We start from the raw sequence: 8,812 nt of genomic DNA, 5'->3' as shown, positions 1-8,812 counted from the left end.
CTGGTTTGTAGCAAAGAAAAACGACGTTTACATTGAAATGAAGAGAGATAAGTTGTTCCAATTTATAATGTGTAAAAAATATTCAATATATATAGCACATCAAAATATAAATAATTCAAAGATTTCCAGGATATGCTGTTTTATTTCTTTACTGTTATAATAAACTAATACTCTGGCCCAAATATTATTTAATAATTCAACAATCAATCTCTATTATTGTTACATATTATTTATAAAATAATTGATTTCACCGTGAGCTTCAAATATAATCAAGAAAATTAAATAAAAGAATAAAACTTAGGAAATAACCTCAGGTTTAATCGGTGTTTTAAGTATTGTAGGATCTGCTCGGAAAGCCTTTATAGGTCAAGAATTAGAGGATCAGTTTTCCGGAACGTTTCCACCCGTAAAATACGTCCCTGGGACAATAGGGAAAAGGAAAATTTTCCCCTCTGGAAATGATTGGTCGAAGTCAGAAGGTACGCTTGGCAAGGCGGGTGCGCACCCCCATACGTTAACGTCGAGGGCCAACAATTTCTACCTCAGACATTGGGCCGACATAGGCAATTATCTTTTGTTTAAACTATTCCAACATATTGGATTTAATTTTGGTCTTGTTTCACTTAAAGATTTGAAATTTATTAGTTTGTGAGAAAAATTAAATTAGCTGAAAGGTTTTGTTGGTAATATCTTACTCACAGGTGAAAAATGATTCAATGTTCAGCTTGCTTCTGAATGATTTTAATTGATCAGATCTCAAAAAATGGCTTTTAAAACGAATTGATTTAAGTCAATCTTGATAAATTTATGTTGACCTTATTTTGTAACCATTTTCTATTCCAATTCGAACAGACAATATATGTTATTGTTATCAGTTTTATACTTTGATATAATGTTTGAAGTACTAGCCAACGACGATGATGATAGTAGAAATTATCATGCCACAAGTATTCATAACATTTTAAAACATTAATTAAACAAAATTGAAGAACGACCAATGGTTATTTCCTCTACTTGCAATGTACTATAAATTGAAAAAAAACACTTACAAATTAATTTAAAACATATAATTTAAAAAACTACAACTATTATTAATACAAATACCCCAAATAGGTAGATTTTCTTTCAGACCTCACGCGTTTCACGTCATCAACTAAAATGTAATAACTTTACCACTAAATAAATAAAAATATACTGGTTAAACTTTCACAGTCATTCGTTTTTTTCTTTTTTTTCGTTGTAACTGTATTTTAGAGACGTAGATCAATGATGAAAAGTGACTTAAGTAGTAGGTACAACATTAATATTACACAGTTTAATATGAGACATGGTTCACTGAGAAGTATGACATTAAATCGAATGGACTATCCATTGATACCAGACCTAAATCATTGAATAATTTTAATCACTCTCACTATCTCAGATCTGGTAACGGGACGACTGTTTCTGTAAACAGAAGGTAAGTTGTTTCTTGTTCTCCTATGTGAAGTTTAGTATGAACCGAATATTAGTTTAATTCGATGTAGCATGATCTCACAAATTCTTTTAAAAACAGAACATTTAGGTTGGTGTGGTTGGAAGCACAGAATGGGACATTGATAGCGGATCTAAAGCGGCTCAAGACATGCGGTATTCGCCGAATGACGCGCAAATTTTAGTCGAATCCCGAATAGTGTGGATGGACGCCAGGCTACTCGCGGAATAACAACATCCGGTGCTCGCCGTGCTCGGCTTTTTGTCGGTTTCCTTGTCCGCTTCAAAGGGCACGAATATTCGTGTACTAACCGCACTGAAACCATGCACATATTCGGGAATCAACTATAACTGTACAAACCTTTAACCAACTTTCAACTGTTATCAAAATCAACAGTAAGAGTATACTTCTATTTAATACTATTTATTTTTCATTAATAAACGATTGATAACTAGTAAAGATGTATTAATTTACAAAAAAAAACAATTGTTTTTTCTTATTAGGAATAGATTGACCCAATGCAACAGTTTTGGAGTTCCTCGATCTTTTCGAAACAGAACCAATAATATGGAAAGCTTCTCTTACAAATCATAAATTGTTTTATAATTAAAAAAATTAAAAATATAATTAAATATATTTTTTCAATTAGTTTCTAGCCACTGCACAAAATAGTAACTCAGCTGCAGCCATGGCAGTTTCACTTTTGTCCGTCTCGATTTGTAGCAAGTTGAGTGCTCCCACAGCACTTGGAAAATACATATTCCCAGTTTCCGCAACAACTAGGAGATTATACAAAACCCGCATGTGTGTATCCGTAGGCACGTTATTTCGCGAATGCATACCAGCATACAGCATCTAGAGACTTGGCAAATATTCGGTGCCAGTCGGCATTCGGCGATTACCTCATGTCTGGAGCCGCCTTAAGGAAAGTTGTGCCCGAATTGCATAATTCAATGCAACCTATATCTATTTCAGTATTGCGTAAAATATTTGTAATTTCTTGTCGAGGGTTAGTTGATCTGTTGTTTGTTAGTATATAACTAATCTGTAGCTCCAGTTCAGTTATGTTCTTTTGAGTTTTGTAATGGTTGGGCGGGTGATTCGCTTGTCCACCCAGTCCAAAGCAGCGGATGACGTTGTCGATAGAAAGGGGTGTAAGGATATAACATATTTGAGGTAGTTGAGATATGTTTTTGGATTTTTTGTTGTTGAGCATATGTCGCCAATTTTTGAACCATGTTCTAAGGAATTTAGGTGTGTTCAGTGATCTATAACGGGGTCGGAGTTAGGGGGTAGAATGGCATGATGGTTGGGTAATGGTGTCGAGATGGAAATATGATCAACAGTTTATACTGCGTGCAGTAACTGATAAAGTATGCAACACTAATTTAAGCCTACGCCCGCCTCCTTCAAAGTGTGAGCATATGACCCTAACTCTTAACTAGCTATTGGCCGGGACTTGTGTAATAGGAAATGTAAAGAGTATGATGAACTTGAGTGGTGAGGCCAAACCCAGGTGAAAGACTCGAGAGTTGATTGATGTTGATGTTGAGTCGCAATGTTTGAACCATTGTTCAAGAGAATACTGGTATGTCCGGATGGTTTCGTAAACTGTAACAATTATATGATAGATCTTAACTAATTCATTAACAAAAATTATTAAATTCATTACAGTTCGTGGTCCGATTGACCAATTAACTTTTTTTCAATTAATTAATGTTTATGAAAGTTATTGGTCGAGATAAAAAAGTCAGTATCACGAGCGGGATTCAACCTTACCTGTAGAATTTTCCCTCCTTTTTACCATTTTTCAAATGTCGTGTAATCTATTTGATTCTCGGCGACAAATGAAGTTGCCACGGAGAGTTTTTTGAAGATATACTTCAGTTTAATTATTAGAACCGTTACAGTACTTGGTCTGATTGACCAATTAACTTTTTTCAATTAATCAATCTTTATGAATGGTATCGGTCGAGATAAAAAGTCAGTGTCACGAGCAGGATCCCGAGAATCAAGATAACACGACATTTGAAAAATCGCAAAAAGAAAGGAAAAATCGAGAGGGGAGGTTGAGATGGGAAGTTGGTGTCCGAGTGGATCGAAGTCACGATAGCTCAAGTGGTAGAGCAGCGGCGTATTTAGCCGAAGATCGTGGGTTCGAATCCCGCTCATGACCCTGACTTTTATCTCTCGACCAATACCTTTCATGAAGATTAATTAACAAAAATTATTCTAACCACATATACACTTTATTCTTATTATGAGTAGCTTTCTGGGACGGGAAAATAAATCAGCATAATACATTAAAAACAGCAATGAACAAAGGGGCTACCCTTTGAAAAGGTGTCATACGAAGACCTATTAAGTACCTTAAGCTTGATGATGAGGAAATGTGTAAGATGTCTTTGAGCTTCCAGAGAAAATCTTGTTGATATACTCGATTCAAATCGAGGAAGCCTCTCCAGCATTCTTTCTTATAAAAGATAAAATACGATGATAGACTGTCGAAATGAATGGTAACTATAAATCACAATTGATGTTCTAGGTATATGTTATAAGAAGCAAGGATTTGAATTTTTACTTAAAGATAAATTGTTTAAGTTTTTTACCAAAAATTGTCATTACATAAATTTATGATAATATGACAGTATGATATGCTCTCATCATCAAAATGGCATGAACATTAATTTATGTAATATTTATTCCTCGTAGCACTCAAGAATAATTTAAAAATATATCCACTTTCGTTCAAAATGTATATGGTTTTCATAATAATTTTTGTGTGTATGTAACAAGCCCCTCTTTATTTACATTGATGTTTTCATCCCTCTAAGTGCTACTAATTAGTCAGAGTAGAAACCACTGAGTGAAATATTTTGTTTTGTTTTTATGAATGCCCTGGATTTCTGATTAAAGCGTTTGAACGAATTGTCAATTAAGGCAAAAGTGTGAATCCGTCGTATAAGACTCGGATCATTTTATAAAACGTACGTATAAACATGTGTTCACCATTTCACCAACGGTTTTTTATAAAAACAATAACCTGGAACCGGAAATTAATCTTATCTCTTTAACGACAGCTAACGACTGGTTGGACGTTAAGTTACATATTGTTTTTGTACGTTTATTATTAGAGCAGACAAATTTAGTTTAACCTGTTCACATCAGTGATTCAGTGGACTGAAGAATGTAACGTCTTTAATTATATTTAAACCTTTTTATGCCTTTTCTCTATCTAGGTCTCTATTAGGTTCATACTGGATCACACGTTTAATTAGTCGGAATTCGTTCATTCACGTCATGTGGAAAAGCAATATTTCTCATCCTTCATTGATTCGTTCCATTGAGGGTATATTCCCAACGTCTCTCGCGTTGGTACATTACCAGTCCAGCAATGTATATCCCTTGACTCTCATGAATATCATGGTTAACCAACATAGACGGGAGCTTAAAAATTACCCGTGACGTAGTTCTTGCGTGGCGTAGAGAACGACGCTACGGTTACTATGAATGCGAAATTTTGTTCTGACTAGTACGCCGAAATCCTCTTCAGAACAAGGTGGTTACACCATAGGCGTTTTCTGATAGTCATCTATCTGAAAAACAGGGGACGTTTCTGCCTCCCAGCAAAATGGGTAATCTTAATGAGATTTATTTTTTTTTTTTTTTTATGTCCGTTGATTAAGTTATTGTTGACAGGTGGTGGGAAAACAGAGTATTTTAACGACTTATTTTTCACAAAAGGTCACTACGAGCGATACCCGAAAATATTCGATACCACTACTCGATACTGGTATCGAAAGAAATATTTGATACTACTGAAGTATCGACAGAAATTATTCGATACTAACAAGTACTTACTTATATGAGTACTTTTTCGTTTATTCATAAATGAGCAACTTAATATTGTGGACTTTGTTCATACTCTCATGCGTTAAAATAATCCAGAAATTACTGGGTTTTTTCATTTTTTAGTATTTTTTCATACAGTGGGTACGTAGGTAAGAACAAAGAAAAGCTGCCAACATATTTTAATTGATTTGATTGATCGCTATCGAGTTTTGAGAAAATTGATCAACGGGTGTTTGGTTTCCAAACGTTTGATAAGATAAGGCATATTCGCACTATATTCCCCGAGTTTACTAGATGCCGACGATTCAGTTTTCTTAGTAAAATAACCTCATGCCTTACTTTAGGGGCGAGACATAATTAGTATCTACCTACGAGAAGGAAGGCGAACACATTTTAGGGACTTGAAGGAAAAAACATTTTATACTAAATTACTGAAATAGAAATTGCTAAGCGCGATGCGGGAAAGAATTATGAGTTACAAAAATTATCAGCAGAGTTACCAACCACCAATTAAAAATGTAATTTGTTGACATATGCTGCTAGTAGGCGCTCTTAACAGTAACTAGTCAATTCCCAGTTTGATGAGAGGTAGGGTTCGAACGGTAAATAACAATTCAATATTACTTCTTCAATGTTATACTCAAAGAAAAATCTATTTGAGTATATTTTCCGATACTACAAAAAATATTCGTTACAGTACTTATTACGACGATATTACAATACGCCAATGCTCAAAAACAAGACTAATTAGTTTATCTATATCCATGGAGAAATACCAAAATTGCCTAAATTGAACGCCAGAACACACGAAAAAAAAGACCTTAGAAAGAATAATTAATTGAAAGAGGCTATTTGGTCAATTGATCCACGAAATCTAATGAATTTAAATAGACAATTTTAGTAATTTTAGATAATTTTAGTAACAGTGGAGGTTCTTCACTCTTGTTTTTAATTTTGTATATATTACCTTGCTCATTATTACTTGTTACCTATTTGGAGGTAGTTGTAATGTACTTCAAATTATATTAAACAAAATTGTAATAAAACAATTAAAAAGAAAAACCTAAAATTTTCTTTTGATGCATTTTTGAAATCCGTTATTTCCGTTCTTTGTGTTCAAAAGTAATAAAAACTTCACGACTCCGATGTAAATTGATTAGACAAGGTTATGTCGCACACATTAATGTAGGGAATCCGTTTAGGGATGCGAGTTATAATTCAATATAATCAAACCTGTTGGAGGCGGAAAGGATTCACCCTTCCACGCCCTTCCCAATCTAATATTCTAATATTCCACCCCCTTCGACAGTATGACAGTGCCGGATGGAAGGTGTGATCACCAGATGCACCCTTTGCGCCTTTCCGCATGCAACTCGACCCTCCTGACCCTCGTATTAAAAATCAAATCGTGACACTTCCCATTGTCGTGAGGGGCCCTTTGAAACGCTTTTGACGCCCGATCATAACTATTCATCCTTCCCTTCGCTTAATAATTCACTTACTCGGCGATGCAGCTTCTGGCCGTAGGGCTTTCAGGATTTTTAAATAGGTTTTATGGCCACTTCAACAGTAAGCGAGGGCGCCTTTTATGGTCTCCCCCATTAATTAATGTTATCTCTCTGCTTTAAAATCACTTCAATGCAATTTTTCAGACCTTACTTAAAATTCTTAAAGGAAAACTCCAGTATTAAAATAAGTAATTAAAATCCCCGCTTAATCAACTGTTAAGATAAATTTATAACGTTTTACAGCGTCTTTTTTACAATCCTTGTTTGTTTAAACCAACAACAAATAAATAACAAATATAACACCTTTCACAGTAAACATATGCCTCAATTCAATATATATCTCCTATTTCCTTCACCCTCTCGGAATATAATTTATATTAGTATATATTCTCATACGCTAGGCCGTAGGATTATAAGATAATATATAACCGTCAGCCTTAATCTTCGGCTAAATGGATGGAATTGACTATAGTACGGGTCAAATTCAAAACGCCCGGTATAAATTGTGTGTTATTTCAACGGAAAATCAAACTTGCAAACAATTATTTTTATTTTGGCTTATTTTTGGTAGCAGGATGATGTAGAATATTGCGAATTAGCCCGTATGTCCTCATTGTATCTGAGGTAACACCGCACTAAAAATTTCATTATGTCTGTTAAGGCTAATTCCTATTTATGAGAGCTTTATAAGGTATTACAAAAACAATTCACTTCAATTTGGAAAAAAACAATACAGAAAAAAATATTTCTTATACAGGGGTTATATGCTCCACCCCATACTTTTTATACTACAAAATTTGGAAATGCGAAAGACTCTATTTGATGAATATTACTTGCGCTCTCGTTTATTTTAAACTATATAAAACTATTATTTGTTAAAATGAGTTAAAGCTCCAATATAAAAAATCAATTTTCAAACAAAACGATATTTAATGATAATGTAAACAAAATATAAGGATTTGGTTCAATGAAAAAGCGAGTGACACTTGATTTTTTCTCTAAAAAAATTCATACAATTAACGTACAATTAACTAAAACGTGTGGTGTTTTGTGACCATTAGCCAATGGTTATTTGGAGATCGTGAGCTGCGGTCTGGTGTGACGTACGTTTAGAAAAACATTTTTTTTAACGTGCCACCGTTTCGATCTTTATTGAGATCATCTTCAGGCTCAAAGTGTTTGTTTTCTGTTTAGATGTGTCATTCTTGTTGTCGTGGTCACTCTCAACACGACACATACATCTACACAGAAAACAAACATTTTGATCCCTGAAGATGGTCTCAATAGAGATGGAGACATTGGCACGATAAAGAAAATGTTTTTCTAAAACCTACGTCACACCAGGTCACATCTCACGATCTCCAAATAATTAATTAACACAATATACTTTTTTTCAATTTTCGGGAATTTCATTTTATTCTGAAAACAACGCAAAAATTAATTTTAAAATCGGTTACTTTTAAGAAAATTAAACCTAAAGTAACAAAAAACACCATTATTTTTCGACGCACGAGAAACACACTACTGTATTTGAATAAACAAAATTGTTATTTCGATTATAATGGGCCCTAGAGTTTAAAATAAACTGTTTGTTTACTTTTTTCCAAATTTTTAGTGTTAAAGAATAACAGGGTGAAGCATGTAATTCTGGCCACTTTGTAAGACTTTGTTTAATAAAATTTCAAAAATATGTGCTTTGACATACCATAAACGATTCAAATTGATATTGTCAATAGTTCATCTCCACACCTGAAAATGTGCATAATTATTAAAACTTAATTTAATAAAATTTTAAACACTCATTTTGTAGAAATTGGACATGATATGGTTTTTCAAGCTTCTACCTATTTTGGAACTTTGTATTCACGCTCAGAAAGATTTTAATGAAGTTCATGTGCTTTCTCGTATAAAGGAAGGATTTTGTTAAAATTAAAAGAATCTAAAAAAAAATTGTAATGCCAAATTGTTGCATTTCTGA

The 8,812-nt window shown here is 33.7% G+C and overlaps 1 protein-coding gene across 1 annotated transcript in view; it reads right to left on the bottom strand.

Moving 5' to 3' along the window:
• LOC106663556 (discoidin domain-containing receptor 2-like) overlaps positions 1–8,556 on the bottom strand; it is a 271,017-nt gene extending 262,461 nt beyond the window's left edge. The window contains exon 1 of the mRNA XM_024229012.1: positions 8,540–8,556. The gene's annotated coding sequence lies outside the window, so the exon portion shown is untranslated. The remainder of the gene's footprint in view (positions 1–8,539) is intronic.
• Positions 8,557–8,812: the final 256 nt, after the last annotated feature.

This window comes from Cimex lectularius, unplaced genomic scaffold (genome assembly GCF_000648675.2).
Source record: "Cimex lectularius strain Harlan isolate CLEC.00 unplaced genomic scaffold, Clec_2.1 scaffold174, whole genome shotgun sequence".
Lineage (NCBI taxonomy): Eukaryota > Metazoa > Arthropoda > Insecta > Hemiptera > Cimicidae > Cimex > Cimex lectularius.
Note: the sequence above shows the minus strand (reverse complement) of the source record. Positions and strands in the feature narration are given on the sequence as shown.